Source organism: Patagioenas fasciata, chromosome 4, assembly GCF_037038585.1.
Source record: "Patagioenas fasciata isolate bPatFas1 chromosome 4, bPatFas1.hap1, whole genome shotgun sequence".
In the NCBI taxonomy this organism is placed as follows: Eukaryota; Metazoa; Chordata; class Aves; order Columbiformes; family Columbidae; genus Patagioenas; species Patagioenas fasciata.
This window is the reverse complement of record NC_092523.1, coordinates 31,774,081-31,797,636: the sequence shown is the minus strand read 5'-3', so window position 1 is coordinate 31,797,636 and position 23,556 is coordinate 31,774,081. Positions and strand designations below refer to the sequence as shown.

Here is a 23,556-nt window from a genome sequence, read left to right as displayed (position 1 = left end):
GGAACAGTTTTCTGCCTTCTAATAAATCTTGCAAGTCCCCATTAGTTATGTGAAAGCATATTCACTCTGAACAGAGTGTGTTACTTCATACCCGAGGCCATATTTCACAAAGAATAAAGTGTGGCATGCTGGGTAGCTTGCCAGGCATTTCTGTTGTAATGAATCAGGGGACTGGTCTGTGGCTCCAGTGCCCAGATTGTGGGCAAGAAAATGGCGAGACTACTGTGCAGCCGTCACTGTGCCGAGACAGCACCGCTGACCCATGGTGTTTATTGGGATGTATGGGGAACCAGCTGTTCCCAGTTTTTGAGTGTGGTCAGATATTGGTATCTCACTGACCACAGTTTTCTTCCCCTTCTCCTTAGTTCTGTCCATATAGCACTCTCAACAAACAGCTCAGGCTTTTATAGATGGGACTGTCACGGCAGATCTCCTAGAGAAACTTCTTAGAGTTTATTCCTCTGAAATAGCATCAAATTGCAAGAAAATATAAACTGTGTGGTACTCAAGGTGTAAATGATTAAATAGTATTTTAGTGAAGCCACCCTTACTCTTGCAGCACAGGATCGCAGAATCATAGAATCACAGAATAGTTTGGGTTGGAAGGGACCTGCAAAGCTCATCTAGTCCAACTCCCATGCACTGAGAAGGGACATCTGCAACTAGATCAGGTTGCTCAGAACTCTGTCCAGCATGACCTTGGATGTTTCCAGGGATGGGGCATCTACCACCTCTCTGGCCAACCTCTGCCAACATTTTACCAAGCACAAATTTTTAGCAACACTCACCAAGCCTTTCAGTCCAGCTGTATTTTTCGTTGCCTTGCAAATGCTCTTGGTAGTAATTTTCTTCTTTTACCCCATTCTAACAAAAGACGAAGAAAAAGAGAGACATTCTGTTTAGTGCAAGCCTCTCCCACTGACTAACCTAAAAATTGCCTGTTGACCTATGAACCTCTAATGCTTCAACTGACATCTGACACTGAAGTCAGATGTCAATTAATGTTTTCCACAAGGGACTTTACAGGTCTTTCAAAAACATCTGTTTATTCCTAACAAGTTAAAGTTATGTTTTGCAACATGTTTGGTTTTTGTTTTGTTTTGTTTGTTTTGTTTTTTAATAATAATAGTATTTTCTATTGAATTTCTACTCACAAATGGGTAACATTTTTTATATACTTCACTTGTAGGAGGGGGCTTTTTTGTTTCTGTTTGTTGTTTGGTTGGGGTTTTTTGTTGGTTGTTTTTGTTTGGGTTTTTTATTTGTTTGTGTATTTTTTACAAACAAATTAAGCACACTCAGCAGTCACTGAAATACTTTCCCTGTGATCAGCAATTCCCTGCTAAGTCAGTTGTCACAGTGAAGAAGATAGCAATCTTAATTGAAACCTTTCATACTTGATCTATCTTGTAACTGGTTGTACTATTTAATTAACATGTAAGGATTAAATTTTGAAATAGAATATCTAAATGCAATTGAATTGCTGCAGGATCTAAGAAGGTAAACTCATGTTATTTTATTTGAAGATTATGGCTTATCATTTGAGCATTCACATAATGTAGCATATTTTTTAGACAGGAGTAGTTCCTCTAGAAGGAACATATTCAATTTGTATTAAATACCAAATACCAGGACCTATCACATCCTCGGAAGACTGTGATTAGAGCCCATCTGGTATGCAGTCAAAATAAAAATGACCTAAGACTGTTCAAATGTTGAACTTTTATTAAATAGATTAATACAATTACTTCTTTATTTTTAAAAGGGAACATTTGAAATTTTTAAACTTTTTTTTTTTTTTTAATTGTATGATTAAGTGCTTTTCTCATGAAAGACTACTACTAAAGAACAGTAACAGCCTGTGCAAGACATAATTCTGATCTGGAATAATTTTCAAGTTCAAATTGTGAGATGTATGTTGCTGAAACTTATGGTGTGCTTCCTCTCGTCATGTACTGGCAGGGAGTATGCTGAGTACCTGAGGTGGGATGCAGACAAGGGAGGTTTTAGCCATTGACAGTGGTCTGGATTCTGAGCTACATGGAATACGACTTTCAGGATGTCTGATAAATCCCCTTCCTTTTTGTATCTACATTTTGTGTTTTTGAGGGAGGGGAGCATTTTGCCAATAACAAAATGTTTAATGTGTAATCTTGCTTTCATATTAACTGATGAATAAGTGCAATCTCAGATTGAAGCTGTTCTTGAAACAGAGGCAGTGAGATGAGGGAGAGATATTCAAACACTACCCTGGAAATGAGGATGTAGGTCTTCTTGGCTATGGTGCAAGACCTTTCCTTGGCTATGCAATTTTTTGATGTAACAGTTTTCTGTTTGTAAAACAAGGGTGGTAACATTCAGGTACTCTTTAAATATTTTGTCATTAAAAAGTCATTTCCAAAAATGAAAATGATCTGGAAGTTAAAAAATAATCGAGGCATCTTCTCAAGAGAGAAAGAGACTTGAAGACAGGAAGGAACTGCCCTGTGAAGTAGGTCTTATTGAAAAAATAACAAGAAAATCAGCTTCTGACTTAACAGACAGCATTTTTCCCACAATTCTCTGTCTAAGCCGGTATTGTTGTAGATGCTGAGCTGTCAATAACTGAGATTTTGTCAAAATTCTCTCTGCAGGTGAGCTGATGAGGAAACGATACTTATGTAATTATTTTTCTTTTATTTTCTTCTTTATGTGTGAAAGGAAAAAATGTGAGTACATTCATTAAAGTGTTGGAGAAGGCTTACTTACTGGTGGAAAAAAATTGTATTTACCAGAGGTAAGAGGAGAAGGAGTATGTAGTTAATATATCTCTCTCTTACGTTATTGTAAGGCAGTCTCCAGGAGATTAATGTAGTTCTGTAGAGATAAATACTCTGAATAGCACAAATTGTCACACAGAAATCTGGAATACACCAAGTTACTAAGATTTTCAAAGACATTAGTGAATTTTTAGGCCTTCTAGAAAGAAGGCAGCATTTTCTATCTGAAAATATAACCAATTTTTTATGCTTTAGGAACTTTGAGATAACAAGCTTTGGTATATTAGCTACAGCATGGCTGTTGTTCATGTGCATGTTCATCTCCATGTTACCTTGCTGCCAGCATGTGGTAGCTTCTCTTTCTGATATTGCAGACTAAGTCTGATAAGCCTCTCAGGCTCTTCATCATTAATTAATTTTAGATTACATTAGTATTTATGAAGATGTTGAGACTGAAAACCTCAAGGCACATGTTCTTTCATGTATAAGTTTGGGAATTCAAAAGATGGCAAATTGTGAGGAAGAGCTTTGACATGCAGTTACGTGTCTGGATAAACATTCTGACTCTGTCAGGTTTTTTGCCCTGTCTGTGAAAGCATTCCTTCCACCATGGAATTTATTCCCATTAAATACAATAGTATTTAGCTAATTTCACAAAACTGAAGAAGAAAACCTGGAACCTGAAATGTACTGTTTAGCAGTTTTCAGGAGAAGATAACTGACTTTTTCCTGAATCACTTTCTCCTTTAGAGACATATTTCTTATTCTTCATTGACAGTGTTTGTCACTGACAGTGAAATTCATCTGCACTACCTGACCCCACATGACCATCTGTCTGTTTTGGCTGGGCAGTGATGCCTGCAAGCACAGAGCTGACCTCAGCCCCTGGCACGCTGTGACCAAGGTCGTCAATCCAGCTGGAAGGCTCACAGGAGTCCTGCTGCCCTGCGGAAAAGTTTTGATAGGTCCTCTCCCAGGAGCCCTTCTGCCAGGCCAAAGGGCCAGGGGGGCTGCACCACCAGCAAATTCTGGGAATTCCTTTGCTTGCTACTTGCCTCTGAAAAGTAACAGAAAAAATGAAAGTCTGTTTTGTATGTTTTTCACTGTAGACAGTTTTTGGCTGTTAATTTAGGGAGATCTTAAAGCCATTTTTCATGGTTAAACTATCCAGAATCTGGGATCTATAGAAGTAGCTTATTTTCATCAGTAAAATACATGTGGGTAATGTGATTTGAATTTCCAAAGAAGGAGTGATTGATGTCCCGAAATTTGTGCAAACTTTATCAAGTTTTAAAATTAGTTGTTCTGAAAGGACTTTTAACTGTACAGATATGCTTATATGTATATAGCACAACAATGGCAAACTAAAAACCAAGCCAAATGTTAACTCTTTGTTTTTCTGTTCTGGTTGTTGTGAACTGAAAATATAATTCTACTAAAATGATAAAGAATCATGCCGCTTAATGTCACACATCTATTAAGAAGCTTTTTCTGCAAAGTGCAGCTTATAAATAATAAATAAATGGAGGCAATTATTTTAGCTTACTTATTTGTACATGTAGTTTTAGATCAAATTTTCTTGGGACAATCATACTATCTCTGAATTTTTGTGTGATTTTAATAATAATTTCTTATCTTGAATCCTTAGTATCCTTAGAGAGATAATGTATTCCCAATTCTCTGGACAAGGACCACTTAATTAGAAATTGTCCTAATGATCTCCTTGCTGACTTCCTCTGAATTGTTTAATTAAGGATCCTGTTTTTTTCCCTTTGAAAAGATCCTCTCCAAATCTGGCCCATGTTATTGTGTTTTCAGTATTCTCAGGCTTAATAACACAAAGTGTATTTTACTCTTGACTTACCTGAGTCCTGAGTGATTTCCCCCAGTCTTCTCAGCAGAAGCTTCTATAGAATGGCTTGTTTGTTATTTTGGTTCTCCTGAGCCCATCTTTTTCCCAAAGGACCAAGTTAATTCCTCACCAGAATGGATTTTTTCTGTCTTCTGGTGATCCACTGAGGTGTAAAGAACTGTGCTCTCAAACGACATCCAAGTGGGGAGGGAATTAAATATAGGGAGAAGGAATTTCTAATGGAAACAGTGAAGCATGTAATCTATGACAAACACCTAGCAGAAGAAGATGGAAAATACACCTTTCCTAGTGAGTTTAGTTGCTGCTAGTCCTTCTGTGAGAATTGGTGTTATTTTTTAATTGTTTAAATCCTTGCTGCTTTGATTATTTTGGTTGTTTGCAGAAGGTATTTTCAGTATTCAATCAGCCCCTCACTATGTTCCTATCAATAAATGTCGTAAGTAGTTACATTCCAGACTTCTCTAGTCCTGACTTAGGCAAAATACTTTTTTTTTTTTTTTTTCTGAAACAAGAAGGAACAGCAGAATTCCCCTTCATCTCTGCTTGTTTTCACCTTCAAAAAGAGTCACTCAGGAAGAACTGTGGATATTTATGAGTACCTTCATTGACTCTTTGCTTGTTTTTACTGCCACTATTTCGGTCACTAGGCAAATAAGTAAAACTTCCTGTTCATTTTTTTAAAAAGGGAAGTAATCTGTGATGGATAACCTCAAACAATAGACTTACTGGGTCATATTTATGCCACAGATCATTATTACAGAACTGAGGAAGAGTTAAAGGGTGAGGTATGAGTATGAAACCTGTAGTATGATGCAGTTTAGGATGATGCTGGAGCTGATTGTTGTTGTAATGTCTGGGCCCAGCTGCGGCTGTTACCCACCTGCCCGTGTCCCCCCACCAGGGAGCCTGACCAGCTGCTCTGTGCTCTGCTCTTCAGAGCTACATGAGCTGACGTCTGATGGGTCACTGCTGCTGACAGCACAAAGGTGAGGGCAGTGGAGAGCTCTGTGCCTCAGTGAGCCACCCACATCATGCTGATTCTCAGTCTCAAGAACTACTGCTCTGAGAATGAAAACACACTTTTCCCAGATGATGTTAAACGAAGTCTTTTCAATGTGTCAAAGAAACTCAGTGCCTGGTTTGAATAGAGCTTTGGAAAGTGTCAATATCCAAAACTGTAGAAGTGTGGGATGAGACGTAGGGAAAGAAAAGGGACTTTTGTTGACCTCTTTGTCATCAATACTGGACATATTTTTAACCTGAAGCAAATTCGAAAATATCATAGTGTAGATTATAATTAATTTTTTAAATTCAAAGAAACATTCTGACCTATTTTACTATAGGAAAAAAAGCCTGCTCTATGATACCTATTTTTTTAAACTTTTTTTTTTTTTAATGATTGTGACTAATGTTATTTCCATTTCTGTCTGGAAAAAGAAAATCTGAATTTCATTCTGTATTGATCTTTTTTTTTTTTTTTTGTAAAATGTTGTGACCTGAAACCCTTTCTGGAGAGAATTCAGAGAAGTATGAAGGTAACATTCACAAGGACGACTTCCATATGGAGGGGGCCAGCCTGTCAGAGTGCGTGTCCCATGGTAGAACTGAAGCAGTGACAAAAGCCCAATGGGAATTCCTGAATCTACTAAAGCAACATCTGTGGGTTCAAAAATATTCTGGCCTCCAGAAAAATGTATTCTCTCACCATTCTTTGTGGACTGTGATCCCCAGAGTAACCTATTTTTGTGAAAAATGATGATTCATACCACACCACCAGTCTTCCTCACAGTGGAAAATATTTATCTGTGCATTTCTGAACCTGGTCTAATAACAATGGTACAATTTTATGCTTAATAAAACATATTTCCCTCTGGTAACCTTCTTCCTATCCTGCTCTTAATTTTATGAAATATTCCCTTTTTTTCTCTCTGGTCCATCTTCTTCTTCCAGGATCTCTGGAAAGATGCAAAAGTGTCTAATTCATTTCAGCCCATTTGTTCACCAGCCCTTTTGGCTGCAGTTTTCTCAGTAGTGCAGAAACAGTCAATTAAGTATTCAGAATAAATCAAGAGTCTCTTTCAACTTCTCTAGGGTGAAGGGAAATGAATTAAGAGAATTAGAAATCATGGAGGAAGCTAAGAGAGATGAATTAATATCCTTTCTTTTGCCACTGATGAAGAAAGGAAAGGCTAGCTTTGTCTCTGCCTGTAAAATTCTGGATGAAAATTATTGTTCTTGAATATTCTAAAATGTTTTCCCTTAGGTCAGCAGACCCACCAAGCTATTGCCCCACATATTTCGTACCCACTTTTAGCAGCATCTGCCATCTTGACTTTCCAAAGCTTTGGTGAAATGAAGCAGATGGATCTCTGGCTGCTCTCTGCCTGTGGCTGCCAGGCATGTGCGGTGCCCATGTCTAGAGGCAATATTTCCTCACAGCTGGAAGAGCCCAAGCACAAGAAACAACCTAGTTCTGCTGAACAGCAGAAAACTCATTGGTCATCCTTCTCTCATGGTTTGTGAATGCACAGTACAGTACAATGAATTTGGGAGAAAGTCCAAGCAGGCAAAATAATCACTTTCCATAATGGGCTTATAGGGAAGTTTCTTTCTCAGTGATGCCTAGAAGAATAACAAGGGAACAGAAGACATATTTCACCTAAGATGGCCTCACAGTGTTTTTTTCCAAGCTAAGGTATTGTTTTCTAATTCACATGTGCTGTGCACCTTCATCAGGCAGGATTAGGTCTCGGTGTAAACCGTGCTGGTGTCAGTGAATTTACACCAGCAAAAGTTTGGCTAAATTGCTTTTACACTCTTAGAATGACTTCAACAGGGCCCTGAGAATTAGGACTCTCTCATTTCCGTGTTAATTAAGAAAGCAAAATCATGCCTTCAATGAAAAGAAAGCTTTTAAAATAAACACAAGAAAATACACCATGCAGTAGCAAATAAGAGCAAACAAGGTACTTTTTACATCGATATTGATTGATTTGAAAATGTTTCATTTCATATAAACTGTAATAGCTGACTATTAACTCAGTCAGACTTCTAAAAATGTCTGGTTTTCTTCCTGCTCATATTAGCACCCGTTTCACAGAATCAAAGAATCACTAGCAATACAGAACCTGCTGGGTCTTACTGGTACGTCAGGATACCTGCATCTACATTTAAATCATGGAAGTACAGTATAGTTTCTAAACTAACAGAAACTGAAAATCTAGCTGTTTCTATCCTGAGAATTAGTTTGGGAATCTGATTGCCTGCAGTCCACAAGGGATTTAATTTTGCCCCATCGTGCATCACAGAAGGCACTTAAGCTGCATTACCATTAATTACTCTGAAGTTAACCACTGGGAAAAAGAGGTCCGTAAGGGAAGGAGACCTGAGGAACACAGTGGTGATCCCTTGGTTGTCCACTCCACAGAATCCATCATCACAACAGGTATTAATTGACTCCCTTGTTGGCAGTCTCCATGGAAGACTGAATTCACTCCAAGCCTAAGCTGGTCTAATAAAAGTATTACATCTCTCCACAGACCTTGCCTCCCACACTGAAGCAGCCTTTCTGTGGTGGGGGTGGTCCCTCTCAAGGAGCCCTGAGGCTAGCTGATTTACAGAGAGGTTTGATGTCACTACACATGCAATGGAGAAGTAAATGCCAAACTTCCTCTCCACTGTTGTCACCCCAGACAATTTCAGGGAATTCAGTTCATTTCATGTACCAAAAGTTAGTAATGATGTTTTTTCCTTAAAAATATATTTCAAATTTTAAAAAGAAGTAATCAATAAAAAGAGCTCAATTTAGGTACCTAGACACAAATTCCATGCTACAATTATGACTAGAATTTATTTATTAGTATCCCAAATGTCATTCCACTTTTTTCTTCTGAAGCGTGTACTACATTTATATCTTATCACTCGTTATTCTACCTAAAGAGCAAAATTTCAGAAGTGGGGATATAACGTCTGTTATAGAGACATTTTCACAGATTTCTAAAATGTAGAAATGCCCATATGATCCAACGATAGAACCATTGACCACACAGTTTCCTCAAATTACACTTGTGTTAAACTGCCACATTTCTGTTTGGTTAAAGTATATTTTAAAGAAAGGCAATCAGTCTTGAAACTTGAAATGAAGTTGTCAAGAGATGGAGAATTGTTCTTTACCTCAGTAATTTATTTTGATTCACTAACCACTCTCATAATGATGTATATGTGTACCTTCATTTTTAATATAAAGTTGTGTGGATTTAATATCCAGATTTTCAAAGAATGCATTGGGGCTGCTTTATTTTATTTTATTTTATTTTTTTTTTCCTGTTAAAGCACTCTTTTTCTATTATTATAAAAGGCTGGTATTGTGTTTTCTTGGAGGTATTCCAATACTTTAATTAATGTCTTGGGCTTCTCTCTTGATGTAGCAAATGGACTTGCCTCTTTAATTATGTCTTATTGCATTTGTACCTCAACTAAGATTTTGTGTTGTTCTATGATGTCTTTTCAGTCTGTCAATCTCCCTTCTAAAGTGCAGAATGACCTGTAGTATTCCAATTTTGTTTTCACTGGTGCTCACGCAGATACATAATGTCTACTTTTTTTCAAAATGATTTGAGTTTCACATAAGCTTTCCTGGGTGTGTTTTGTTGTTGGTCCTTCTGGAAATTGTGCCACTTGTATATAAATTACTCGCTCTAGGCATACAAATTTGAAAATACTGGTATTTGCTCCAAGAAACTAATCCAAAAAGGAGCTTGATGTAGACAGAATCTACTATGCCTAGGGACATCTGTTGACTTTAATGAGGCTTTATACAAGCCCAAAAAGTGTTCCCATGTGGAAATCCATCAATCAAATTTGAAAATATTTAGGATCAGTAATAGGAAAAAATGAGGGTAAGAAAAGAGAAATATGCTGAAAAGAGTTGTCCTCAGATAGGTAGCATTGTGTGTCTTCTAGTTTCAAGATGACTTTTATTTTTGTAAAAGGATGACTGATAGATAACCTGTAGTAAGAAATATTACAATGTAACGGGAGGACAAGTTCTATAACTAAATTATAAGGTCTTGACACTTGTCCCATTGATTTCATTTCTTTAGAAGCATATACATCAGCTAAGTCCAAGAATTTAACAGTAACACTGTATTTTCATTTGGAACTTATTCATTGGAAACTTTATCTCAAAGCGGAAATCAATTTGAAAGAACCTCATCTGTTACTTTAATCTTCAGTTCCTGTGGGAAAATAGCTTAGAAGAATAATCAGAGATCATGTGAAAACTAAATCAATCTGTTAATAATTTCAGAACATGTATAAAATCTAAATATGAAAACTGAATAAAAGCTTTCTGATACTAACTTTAAGCTGCAGTTTCAGCAATCAGCAGCCAGAGGCAAGTGAAATATGGGAAGCAAAACTAAGTCTCTCAATGTGATGTTGTCCGAGTATCTTTTGTTCTGCTTCAGAAGTCTGGAATGATATGTGTACAGGCAAGAACGTGAAACAGCAAGGTAAGAAATTGCATTTACCTGACCACAAGATTTAAGTAGTTGCTAAGACTTATTAATGGCAAAAGAAGCAAGACTAGCTTTGACTTCTGGAGTAACTTAAAAGCCCAGAGGAGCAAATTCTTGTTCTGAAGTGCAGTTTATATCTGCTGCAGACGCACAGTTTTTGCATTAAAAAAAAAAAAAAAAAAAAATTGAACTATCTAGCAAGTCTGTATTTTTCTTGCAACAATGTAGAGAGACAGCTCTATGAATATCCCTCTGAAAGTGTGAACAAATTGCAGCCAAGTTATACTGGTAGTGGCAGTTAAGATTCACTGTTTTGGCAAAATTCTCAGCTTTAACAAGATACGGTCAGTGAACCTGTGTCCTAAGTGGAGAGCACATATGCTTTCCCTTGATTTAGGAGGTGCCAAGAGATTTATCTAACTGCCAGAAAAAGTTTAAATCTGCTTCCATCAGTCAAAAATAGTCAGGATATATGGAGAATACAGGTAGAGGGTAAGTCTTTCTGCTGTAAGTGAATGAGTAACCTATGAGTAAAAAATCTTATCAACAGAATGTCCTGAGTTGGAAGGGAACCACAAGGATCATCTAGTCCAGCTCCTGAAGGTCAAGGAATTCCTGATTTTCCAAGGCATTTTGGGACAACTCATCTGTGCAAGCTGAGTAAACTCAACAGGGACTGCTTTTGACAATTTCACCAGTTCTGCACTGGTTAATTTTTCCCCTCTTATTGTAAAAGTTCTGAGACAGGCTACTCAAACTTTGACAAAATTAAAAGGGGTGAAAGACCTAAAAATGTCCATGAAAATGGAACAATTCTATAGTTCTATGTGAAATCTGAACTGACGTAAAGAATTACTTTACTTAAATTGAACTATAATAGCTTAAAATGAGGTAATGCTACTGCAAAGCTTTGCTCAGTGGAATAAGTTTTGGTTTTTGGAATAACCATTTTACTAGGCAAATGCTGTCACTTCTGCTACTCACAGATGATACCCCAAACAACGAAAATCTGCTAACGGACCCTATTTAAAGTCATTTCTTGTTTTCAGACACTGACCACTAGGGATGATGTATTATGAAACTACTATGATTTTTGACAGGACATCACAAAGGTGTGAGATCATTTCTACAACACATCAGAAGCTGTTGAGACCATAGAAGAACATCAAATGAATCCAGAGCTGGAATTAAGATGAAAAATTAAGCTTTTCAATAATATCACTAGCAGTTTCACATTAGATGTCTGAGATCACTGTGTAGCATTGCACAATAACACATTCTGCAATGTCTTACCACACGCTACAACAACATAGTTTTCACTTCTTTTAGTTTGTGTAAGTAAGCAAGAACTATTTTAAAATCTTCAGGAAGACTAACTTTATAATAGCAGCCTGTACTGAAGCTTCAGTTTCTTATGTTAATAATCATGTTTATATGTTAGCAAAGAGTGGAAATTTGACACCAAAACCAACAGTTTTCTTCTGTGCCACTTCTGCAAACATTTGCTTATGAGTTTATTTTTAGGTATGGAGGTGTTTGCTAAAGGTGAGCTGCTCGAGAGCATGTAAGGCATGTGGGCATGTAAGGAATGTTGTTCCAGAACAGAATAATTCTTCAGTGATTTCCACATCCTGTTCTAGTGATGGTCAGTGATGGATGCTTCACATAAAATAAGTATGCAAATGATATATCATGCAGATATTATTGTCCTTATCCTACGCAACCCCGGGTAAGGAATACTGAATTGCCAGAATTTCTAATACTAAAGCCGTTTCAGACACTACTGTTTAGCAGTAAATCCTTTTTTTATTAATCGTTCTGACTCGACAGTGTCAGGCCAGTTTTAGGAAGGAATAGCTTTACCGATCTCAATACAGTTTCACCAAAGAGTTGGATGCCCAGGAAGCCAAACTTCCCTTTGGGAATAGGGAAATATTCTGGTTATTCTGATTTCCAGTGTGATTTCCACTCATGGATTTCTAGTCGTGTTAGCAGAAATGTATGATCATCCTTCTAAAAGCAGCAATAAAAGTATAAAACTGGATAGATGCTTTTCCCTTCTATCCTTACAAAGTCCTGTGTTTCTCAGAGTGTTAAAGTTGAAAAATTTGAAGTCATGTAGTGATGAACATATATTAAAAATCAATTCTGAACACAAACTCAACCATAGACATCTGATACTCTAATTGTGTTAGAGTTGTTAATGTTGTTAGTGTTCATAGATGATGTAGGAAATGTGGAGACCTGGAAATGACAAACAACAGAAATTAGATGAAAACTTAACTAGACTTCAAGAAGAAAAGGTGAATGTTTTTTAGCTATTTGGTTACGTTCCTGATTAACACTGAAAGCAGATAAATAGTTTCTGTATTTTAGTAGTATGAAATCCAAATTATTATTCTAACTATTGTGAACATGAACAAACCAGCTTGCTGTTAAGCAATATTCTTAGGAAAATATATGCTCTGTCAACAGCTGTACACCACACCTAGAGGTAGAGGTAGAACCTCAGTCATTTTAAACTTTTTTTCATTACCAAACAAAGTGTAGGGTGCCGAGGTTGAGATTCAGTAAAAGAAAGTCAAAGGAAAATTGAATGGAAGGGGAGTTTTAGTCCATTTCCTTAGATGTACTTATTTTCTTTCTGGCAGGTATTCATCTGGGCTATTGCTGGAAGCCTGTAAAGATGAAGATTTCCAGAAAATTTAGTCTGTGCTTTCCTGGTGCTCTCTTTATGCAGCCTGCCTTGAAATCTAACCTTGATCTTGCTGAGTTGTACTTCTTTTTCCGTCTTGGAAAGGAGAAAATACTATTTCATTTTCTATTTGATTTCTACTACATGCTTTGAGAACATTGATTGTTCTACCTTTTTTCTCAAGCTAGACAGGCTTTATCCAATTGAACTCTCTCTTGAGTTATGGTGTCTGATTACTCTTGTTGCTCTCTTCTGAACTTCAGTGAAGAGATTCATATTTTTTCTTAGGTGACAGCTCAAAACTTAGCAGAATGCTACAGCCAAGGCTCTTCCAGTTCTGAAGAGAGAGAGGGATTATTTCACGTATCCTTTGGGCTATCCTCACAGGATGATGTTGGCATTTTCTGAAATTGTTAACACATTCAGTATCTCATAGACCTTCGTTTTAGGAGCTACTGCCCAACAAGTTGTCCTTCAGCCTGGATTTCTGCAGTTAACTTTCTGAGAGTATTCATTGCACATGGTCTTAGTGACTATTTTCTTTGTGTTAAACCTTTTTTTTTTCAATATGTCAGAACCATTTTTATTGCCACTGCCTGTGCCTTGTGATGCAGGAGGTAATTAAGCTGATTTCACATGATCTGTTCTTGGCATGTCTGTGTTGGATGCACCTATACCCTTATAGTCTTCCAAATTCTTAAAACATGGTGCTTTTTCCTGCTGTCTATGATACTACTTTCTTATTTTATTGTGTTAGCCACTTGTTCATAGAAGTTTTTTTTAGTGAAAACTAATGCCAAAACCAAAACATATCTCAACTTTCTGAGCCGTATTTCTTGATAACTTTCCATTTTTAAATATGTTCATTATTTTTGTTCTAGGGACTTGGAAAGTACTTTCCTATTGTCCTTAATGTATCCTGATAGCTTTCAGCTTGCTTGATGGCATTTTATACCTTCATCTTTTTGACTAACTATTACATGTCTGTATGTTTTTGTCCAATTTTATACCTCTTTGAATAAAACCAATTTGTTTTCATTTGTTATGTGCTTCCTTATTGTGTCAATGAAGAGTTTACAGCTTTGTTCTTAGTATGCTTATCATTCTTCTTCTTTGGGGGAACTTTAATTTATGGATTTAGCATAATTTCTTAGAGATTAGCCACTTCTGAATTATCCTTTTCATATGTCCCATGAAGTTTACGCAAGAATTTTTGAGTCCATTTTGATCTGACATCTCGAAGCTTTATGTTTTCTGTCTTCATACTTAACTTCCCTCTTTTCCCATGAATCATGCCCTCTATCACTTCATGGTCACCTCTGTAGAGTGTGCAATCTATCGTCAGATGCTAAATCAGGATAAAAACCTCACCTTCTAGTTATCAGATATAGTGATAAAGTAAAACCTTCTCTGTAACTCTGCCTTACTTTCTGTTTCAGAAGTCAGTTACCAAAGTCTTCCAGAAACTTTATGGACAGTCTGTGGTCTGTCTCTGCTGTATATTAGATATGTAAATAGTTAATTCTATTGGGTCATGAGCAATAGGGCAGTTACTTATTAAAATGATCCTGGTTTCTCTGTTTTAGATTTCCATGAGTGTATCTTTGCTATTTTTTTTTGTTGTTGTTGTTGTTACCCAAATATTTTAAGATTTGGGTCCAATTTCCTCTTATTTTCAACTATTTTTTTTTAAATCCTTGATATGAAAGGGATTGTTTTTTTCCCCCATCTTAAAGAAACTTTACCTTTCAGTCTTACATACTACTGCATCAATATTTTGGAATGGTAGTTGTAATCATTTTAATGAATGAACTCTTCCTTTATATTCCTAATCATTCTTGCATCTGAGATATTCAGCAGTTGACCGTTTTCTGTCCAGTGCTCTAACTCATAAATAATTTTTGGAAAAATAAAGAATTAAAAGGGCAATATTGTTGTAGTGTGAGTTTGACTCATCTGTCATATTTAATAAAGGATTCCAAGAAAAGAGTATGTGTGCATATGCAATAGTATATGCCAAGAGAATCTGATATACCCAGGACCTGTCAGGTCTATTGTGCACATCTTTTGTCCATTTCTTTAGGATACAAAGATGCCAGTAACCTGTTCTGAATTCCCAGCTAAATGTGTATTCTTTCTTTTTGCCAGGGAAAAAAGCTGAAGTGTGTGGAAATGTTGGTGTATAGTAGCCCTGGAACTCTGCAAGTCTGCTGTAATAACTGAGTAAGACTTCAGAAAACAAAACTGTGAACTCCAGAAGAAAGGTAGTAGATATTTTCTAATAAATTCAAGCACTGCGTTTTTTTTTCTTCTGGAAAAAGCATAACATTGTTTTATGTCTTCCTACTATTTGATTTCTGCACACTTTGTACTTCCGTAAAGAAACGCATATATTTATTTAAATAGAATTACTTTTCCGTTTTGATATTCTGTGCTTAGACACCTTTCTACCCAACATACATTCTAAAGGTTTTTCTTTGAGTATTTTTTTATGATACTGCTGTTCCTCACTCTCTTCTACACAGTATTGCTGTACTTTCATAACCACTTTTTAGTTCTTTTCCTCTTCTTTCCACCAAGACAAAGCCATGATGTAGGTTTAGGATAGTCCGTGATGTTTGGAAATGAAGTCTTCAGTTTTTTATTAAGATTTCAAAACTATATTTTATTTTCTATCACTGTGTAATTGTATCTCTATCTGTGTTGAAAGTTTTAGCTATCAGTTTGAAAGATTAAACCTCTTCTGAACAACACAAATAACAAAACAAACAAAAAAAAGCTTATGCTTCAATTACATAAATGAAAATCCTATCAAATCTTTCATTTCAAATACATGCAGAGTCTGTTTTTGAGTTCTCCTAAGGTCCTCTTAGGCAGTGGAGAGAGAAGAGATAAATGTGTAGAAGGAGATCAACAGATAACAGTGCTTCAAGGACCCAGATGTAAGTAATTTGTCAGATAATGAATTGTATAGGTGATGGAGCATATTTATTAGTTGTTCAAGTCAACTGTAGAATTTTTTGCAAGGCCAGGTGAAATTTCCTTGATGAAGTAAAAACTCTGCTATAAAAATTGATTTACTTTGGTATCAGCATTTGATCTAGATCCTTTTCAGAACACTCTGCCCAGCTGTTTTATAATAAATAATACAACCAGTCTCCTGTGCATTGACTTCTGGTTTCTAGGGTGTATCCAACACTGCATTGCATTCAAAAATTCCCCAAACTAACAGACAAATAGCCAATACCCTAGAGCCAAGGTTTTGTATGTATATTAATTTTACACATCTGTGAAATTAATTTCATACAGAGTTTTCATTAGTGTTTATTTCTTTCTCTTGCAGTTTAGCATATTGGAATGCAACTGTTTCAATTCAACGCATGCTCCTATGTATTTTGCTCAGGGTTTTAGGAAGGAATGGATACAGCTGAAATTAAAACTAAAAAAATAAGTTATTTTTATTTGAAAAAAAAATCATGATTAAATTTTCATAGGAACTAAAAATACTGATTGTCATAACCATGTTATATTGTTAAATGGTTGTGGTAGTAATAGCAGAGATGATTGATTTACATGTGAGGCTCCTAGGGAAGTTGATGGGAAACTGTCCACAGATCAAGGGCAGTCTGTGGTTCTAAATACATTTACATGACACAAAGTGTGAAAATGGCAATACTGCAAAAATTTATACTTGCATTTAGCCCACTGTTTGGCTTGCCACAGTTGCTGATGGATTACTCCTTAAAGATGAAAAGAAGTTCTATCAGCTGTTTGTGAAAAATGGACTCCTCTAAGGAAGAAAATGTGGTAATGTATTTTAAAATATATAACGGAATCGAGGTTGCATTCATTAACAATGTAAAAACATGTCTTATTCATGTATAATTAATTAGAATGTCCTTCACTCAGACTGGTTCTTAAAAAAATGTTGGTCTAGGTCAGTGCTAAGTTAAAGTGCATTAACTTCAGACATCGATTTTAATGGAACTATGGTGATGTAGAGCAGGCAGGAAATTGGCTTGCCACTGTGACATTAAGAGTCAGAGCCTAGAGCCAAATCAGCATTTAGTCAGCTGAACTATAACTCCACTGCAACTTGGGCAGCTCAGCTCTTCAGACTGATCTGCAAAATCTCCGTCTGACTGCTGAGGTCACTGATGTGCCAATAGACTTACTTTTGGTCAGCCAAATGTAAGTAGATGTAGGTAAGCATCATGGTTTAAGCCAGACATAGAATTTTACTCATTCACCTTTCACATAAAACCATGAAACAAAGTTGCAAATGTAACTAGACACATTTTCCTTTAAAGGGGAGGTGTTGGTTTTTTTCCCCCTCCCCCCCTGTTTTGTTTGTTTGTTTGTTTGTTTGTTTTTTGTTTGTTTGGTGTTTGGTTGTTTGTTTGTTTTTGTTAATCAACAATATTTTTTCAGGGAGTAAAAGATTATGAAAACTAAACACTCCCTTAAATAAAGGTCCTTTAATCCATCCTGTGAATGGAACAGATGCCCATTTACACTACCAGGGAATTTGACTCATACTGAAGAAACTTACAGTGACCCATTTCTTTGGTTTTAATGGGTTTCATTTATACCTTAAGGGTATATTGGACATCATTGTTCTCCTTGAAATTGAGGCCAACAGATATTAAAGGAAGTTCAAGAAATAAAGCCCACAGCAAGCAATTAGAAGAAACACAGACAATGCTCAACTGAGGTACTTGTCCTTCCTATTTCTAAGGAAGGAGAAGTTGTTAACAGTCTCAGAGAATTTCCTGATAAAGTCGATCCTGAATAATGAGAAGCTCACATCTACCACTCCCACAGTTTATACAGTCCTGTTACTGAGTAGAAGGGGAAATGCTTGCTTTAGTCAATTATAAAATGATGCAAACAAAAATATTAAGGGGGTAATTTTTAATCCGTTGGTTTTGCTTCATTCTGATCATCTAAACTGGTATGAAAATCTGGTTAATTGCCTTTAGTCCTGAGCAGCCTGTCGCCAGTCTCTTTCTGACCTGCATGTAGGTGTTGCAAGAAGGTTGTGGCTACAAAGAGCAGTAGCTGCCACTGTAGGGTGTTTAGGCAGTCCATGGTCTTTGGGCATAAGTCAAGACTTAGAGCACTTCTATATACCTATACCTTAGATAAAATGAAAGCTTGGTGTGCATAAAAGTGGGCATGTACCCCATTTTTATTCCACAGCAACAGAGATGGGAAGTTTCTGGCCTCTAGTTTTTATCCTCTGTAGGGGTACTTCTGTAAAATGCTTTTGTGACAGATGACTCGCAGTGTTTTGGAATTGTTCCTAACAGTTCTTCAGGTGTTTTCACTAGAGTTTTGAAATCTCCTTCCCTCCCTTTTCTACATTCAGTATTGCCTGTGAATCTTCTGAGTCAAAACAGTCTGTGTTGGTCCTGTTTCCTCTATTGCCAATATTTTCTTGATATGTGATTTGATGGCTTTTAACTCCTCCTCTTAGATCAACTTCTTCTAAGGAATAAAGTGTATACATGCCCTATTTAATTTATCTTTTGCCTCCATATGATATTTTAGTATGTGGATTATAATAACACAGAGTCAGACAAATACTGCAATGCAAGACACTCAAACTACCAAGAAATGCTACAGCACAGTATTTGCATCTCTGAATTTGACATTGTGTATTCTTTACTGTTTTTGAGAATGTCTACTTACTGGAGTTCAATGTCAGCTAAAATGCCAAATTATAAAACGCTCAGTTTTCATTCATGTCTGTAGTAGTGAAATAAAGTATTAAAAAAGAAAATAAATTAAAAAAACAAAAACTGCTTTCAAAGAGCTGAGAAGCTGTACCTTAAAATGGGGCAAAGGTGCATGCCTGGGATGAAGAAAGCAGAGAGAAATTTTTGCTACTAATGCTGAATGAGAGAACAAAGTAAGTTCAGCAGGACTGACAATACAGCCTGTTATGTATGTTCTCCATAATAAAATTTGAGAGAGACATTTCACATTCTACTCCATGGCTTCAAATGACTTAATCATACCATTAACTCTATAACCTTGTACTAAAAGTAACTGATGGTTCATGAAAATCCCTTTAAAGAAATAACTCTAGAAACTTTTCATATAAGATAGTTTTCAAAGCCTTCCTCCAGCTATTAATTGTTATTTAGTTCAACAATATGTATGACATGTCACCACATTCAATTACATTAATTATATATAATGATTCTGACAAAAGACATACCACTTCCATTACCCAGCAAAGAAATCACTTCATCTAAGAAATTAAAAACTGAAAGGTGAAATAAAAGGACATCAAAGAAAAATAGGAAAAAGGCAGCTAGAGTTAGAAAGAAAGTGATGAGTAAGAGGAAGTAAAAAACAAAGGGAACAGACAAGGACAGAGAATCAGATTTTTTTTTTCTTGACTTTCATAGTTGTCCTCTTTGTTTAATCATATTTGTTTTGTAGATAAACACAATTGTTTGCACATCATGTACCATTGCTAGAAGACATTCGACTTCCTTATGGACAGCACTGATAACGTGTCTTAATAGATGTATCCCAGGGTTGAGTCAACTGGAAGGGCTACTGGGTATTCAAAATTTCTGAATATAAGACATTCAATTACCATGAAAGTAAGGCAAAAGAATAAATAATGTTGTTATGGCACACCCCAAAACTTTCATATTCTCAGCCATTTTTTGCTCCAGTTCCAGAGGAAATATGATCAATGTCATTACACATTTACAGTCACTAGAGAGAGAAATTTTGCCACAGAAATCTTTGAATGCACTTTTAGCACCAATATGTGCCTCCTTACCTAAATACATTGTATATAGTGGAAATTACTTACATTTTTGTGATTCAAGAAAATCGGTCATATGAGAAACTCTAGTTATTGTTTTTCACTAATGATGCAACACAAGATTTGAAATTGTTCTGACGTGTATACTTTGGGTCTTCAGGCTATCAATATGCAGCTGAATGTCATTGCTGCCTTTCCCTACAAACCTTTTGTTTTCCCTGACACCACTGCCAAAATTAGTTGTTGCTTTTTAGATGGAAGTAAATGTGTATATCTTTCCTTATTTTTTACTTACAGCTTTTTAATTTTCAAAAATATGTTCCAGTATAGTGATACCACTGTTGGTAACATCTTTACACCAAGACATTTATATTAATATAGTCTATGTTTGTCTAAAATATACTTTTGATGGTGTAGATGAGATACATAAAAACTTGTATGTGTTTCCTAGAATGTGATCTTCGAAGGAGGAAACAGTGCTTTTACATTTGAAATTCAGATAAAAGGTAAGGATTATGTTCTTGTGACATAGCTATCTACACTGAGGTCTCCACCGTGGTACATTTCAATGTATGCTCCATGAAGTTCAGACAATGTGGTCATCTCCAAGGAATGATCTGACTTCTTTGAAACGTGGCAGCCTGTTCTCTCTGTCATGTTTGTCTAGGCCTGAGACAGTATGGATTTTTTTTTTTTTCATAATCTCCTTCCCTCCTTTTGGAATTTGATAAAGGGAACCTGAAAACTTTCCACAACACCAGAGATAAGTTTGTATCTTGCTAGGAGTAGCAAGAGTGGGTGCCTACTGTATAGGGTCACCAGACTCCTAAACAAAACATGGAGAGAGAGGTAAGCTCCTGCTAAAATTCTTTGCATTGTTCTTCAGAAGTTACTACTTCTCATGACTGCTTGTACGTGGAACCAGGTTCTGGCAGCCCTATATAAGTAGCACGCATCATTCATTGCTACCTTAAGTCTGGGCAATAGCCATTTTGAAATACAGATCAGAAAGAAAAGAGTAATCCAAGAAGAGAACTTCTAGTTCTGTGTCAGCAACTTGTTTTGCTGGTATGCAGTCTAGCCACAGTGGATGAAAGAAAACTGTTTATTGGAATTTCTAATCAAGTGTCTCCTAAAGAAATTTATATCAAGGGCTAATATTTCCTTGGTGCAGATTTTCTACCTGTATTTTCTTTTCTTCCTTTCACCACCTGGCAGGGAACCTTCTGCACCAAACACTTGCCCATGTATCAGCCTAGTCCTGCTAGATGGCTAGGAGGGCTGGGTCTGACAAAAAGGTAGTTCTGCATTCCTCTGGTCATGCATCTGTAGGCAGCTTTTTTGTCCCCTGGCATAAATCAGAACTGTATCAAGGATACCTTCTCTCCAAGCTGCCTGGAAAGTATGATGAACTGTGATAGCAATCAGAGCCAAACAGAGTCCAGCACAATTTTCTCTCCATATTCTCTTATCTCAAATACTGCTTTTTTGGCAGGATCCAGGTCAGATAGTTTTATAGTTGGCTATATCAGCTCTACTGTGATCACACTCCCATGGACAGAAAGCTGTGCTGCAAAGTGTTGTGTTATGTCCTAGTTCCACCTTCCTTCCAATTTCTTGAAAGCACCTCTCGTTCCCCTCATCTCAACTTGTAGATATTAAGCCTTTTGTGTTTCATAATCCCATGATGGAATTTTTTACTCCAGTAAACACATTTGTTCTAGTTTTCACCTCACTAGCACAGGCAGCAGTAGCATAATGTTTGGCCTATACCGACATCCAGTGTCTGTGGCAGGCTTTTATAACGTATGCTAAAGTCGTATCACCAAGCTCTGCTGTTCTTGTTACTCTGAGCTTGCTAAATCAGTTAGTTCAGCATTGTCTATCGTACTGCAAAATGTTTCAGTAAATACAACCACAGTCAGGGCTTGGGCTACTGTATCATGTGTACCACTCACCCTTATCCAACATGGCAAATTGCATTTTTATGCAGCAGTTTTTGGTGAATCATGGAAAAGCTGTAACCAGAAGCATCACATAATAAGTCAGCTCTCATGGTTTTGCACTCTTTCTCTGAGCTGACATTGTTTCTTTACAACTCTCAAGTGTTGTCAAAAGGTGGATTTTCCTTAGCCATCCTGCTCATTTCTTTCTTGGTGATCTGTTGTAAATCAAATGAATATATTAAGGCAAGAGATCACCAACAGAGTCTACATAAGCACTCAAAGAAAGGTTTTTTAAAATGTGTAACGTCTTACATTTTTGAGTCTACAAAGCAGTACTGGTGAAATTATCTACCTTTTGGATTGGAGTCAAGAAAGCAAATCTTAAATTAATTACGAGAAAGGTATTCCTCTTTTATCCCATGCCTTGGATAAGTTGCTCAGCAGAGAAACACATTTATTTTCCTTTCCACACAGCAGGTAAATAAATGCACTAGCCTTCCACCTACCCAGACAGTACCTCAGCTTTTCTGAGCCTGTCTGGTTGAGTGGCAGACGGTAATCCATGTGTCTCATCTTCCAGATGAATATTTGATCCAATAGGACAAAGAAATTACTTTTATTTTTTAGTGACTATGTAAATATTTTACATTAAATAAAGCAATTTTGTCAACAGGATGGAAAAGGCGGGTAGGAGGGAAGTTGAAAGAAACCCCACCTTTGAATTACCAAACTAGCATTTTTTGTGGGAAATGAAAAAGATGCGTTCACATCTTGTGAAACAAAGTACTCCTACTGTTGACGTGTATACTAAGACATGCATTATTGCATAAAGGAGAAATAATTTCATGTCCAGTGTTTTTTGTTTTTTTTTTTTTTTTTGGATCTAGATAGTTAATTTTCTTGGTTTTTCTCATAGTATCCAAGAGAAATGCACCATGTGTCAAATGGGATGTTTCATTGATACAAATCATGTTGTTTTTAGGAAGAACTTTTTTTTAAAGTTCTCCTTTGCCTTGCTTTACTTTGCCTTACATTGTCACTAATAATAGGGTAAAAAAAATGGGGACCTTCAATTAGCTAAAGACATCTAGATCTGAAAAAAATCTCATATTTTTTTAAATCTTCACATTTTTACAGATCTCCAAATTGAATATAATAAATTAAAGAGTAATAATTTTCTTTAGCAGCTTTTTTAACCTCTCATTACACAGTTGATAAAATTCCAAACTTCCTACATACTTTTCTGGAAGTTCAGTTCTCGATGTGATTCAATAACTGTTTAAATAACTGATTAAATTTCCTGTTTGTTTATTTCTATATTTTTAATAAATAGCAAAATATTAATAAACAATACGGTGGATTCACATATGGTATACTAATACATAAATAAATAATGTAATGTGAAGAATTCATTTCATAATGAAAAATGCAAATAACAATACTCTTTACAAGTCTGTATTAACTTTTTTAGTATTACCTCAAAATATGTCTCTCAGAATATGCTTTTGGGAAAATGGGCTAATCAGTATGCTAGAGTTTAATGTTTGGCTTTTGTCACTTCTCTAGAACTTGCAAATAGAAAGTTTTAAAATGTCTAATTATTGTGCCTGCCTTCATCCCTGATGGATCCACCTTCCTGGTGGAACCAAGGCCTCTAGCTCCAGCTAGAGGTGCCCACTTGTAATAAGGATGTAAGATCTTCCAGGGCCTCTCCACATGTGTGCTGTGCCTATACTTGGTGTGTACACATATGCAGGTATGTTGCAAGAAGAGCCAGAGGCCACGAGGGCATTGCAAAGAACAAATTTTATTTTAGTTACCTCTCTATTGGGGGATCTCCAAAGCCACGCCTAAGCTGCCAGCAGAGGTGACACCAGCGGGGACACAGGCACTAGTAAGTTCAGCCCTGCTGGAAGATGGCTGGGCCTGCTGAGCTCATCTGTATTTCAAGGCTTCAGGCAGGTGCAGCCTCCC

The 23,556-nt window shown here is 36.4% G+C and overlaps 1 long non-coding RNA gene across 2 annotated transcripts in view; it reads left to right on the top strand.

Annotated features, from left to right (window-relative positions):
• LOC139827910 (uncharacterized) overlaps positions 1-20,142 on the top strand; it is a 41,127-nt gene extending 20,985 nt beyond the window's left edge. For both annotated transcript variants that reach the window (XR_011739040.1, XR_011739041.1), the window contains exons 3-7: positions 10,006-10,145; positions 10,702-15,110; positions 15,700-15,788; positions 16,570-16,653; positions 20,088-20,142. This is a non-coding gene — a long non-coding RNA (uncharacterized lncRNA). The remainder of the gene's footprint in view (positions 1-10,005; positions 10,146-10,701; positions 15,111-15,699; positions 15,789-16,569; positions 16,654-20,087) is intronic.
• The last annotated feature ends 3,414 nt before the right edge of the window (positions 20,143-23,556 follow it).